Here is a 374-nt window from a genome sequence, read left to right as displayed (position 1 = left end):
TTTCCCCAAAACACAGTAAAATCAGTCTGAGCTGAGCAGAAGCGAGAGATTGGAGGGACTTACCTGAGGAGACGGTGACTGGGGTTCCTTGGCCCCATAAATCAAAGTAGTCACACTGCCACAGGACCCCTTAGGGGGTGTGTAAAAACCCTCACCACTTCCTATCTTGCCCTACAGCCGAAAGGCCTGTTCCTCTGGCTGTCACCATCCCACAGGTGGCCAGGCTTTGCCTGTCCCTTGTCCTGGGAACAAAGACCTCCATCCTCACAGAAAAACTTCTTCTGGACAGAGTTTGAAGATGGTCCCACATAGACCCAGGGAACTCTAGGAGTATTGTTCCCAGTTCAAGATGGAGGAAGGTGAAAGAAAGCCAG

General features: G+C 51.3%; 1 gene segment (V, D, J or C); it reads right to left on the bottom strand.

The window, feature by feature from the left end:
• The window catches only part of LOC103745454, a 144,872-nt gene extending 144,771 nt beyond the window's left edge, over positions 1–101 (bottom strand). The window contains exon 1 of the C gene segment in view: positions 64–101.
• Between the last annotated feature and the right edge of the window lie 273 nt (positions 102–374).

Source organism: Nannospalax galili, unplaced genomic scaffold, assembly GCF_000622305.1.
Source record: "Nannospalax galili isolate Female #2095 unplaced genomic scaffold, S.galili_v1.0 scaffold2083, whole genome shotgun sequence".
Taxonomy (NCBI): Eukaryota; Metazoa; Chordata; class Mammalia; order Rodentia; family Spalacidae; genus Nannospalax; species Nannospalax galili.
This window is presented reverse-complemented; position numbering and strand designations above follow the sequence as displayed.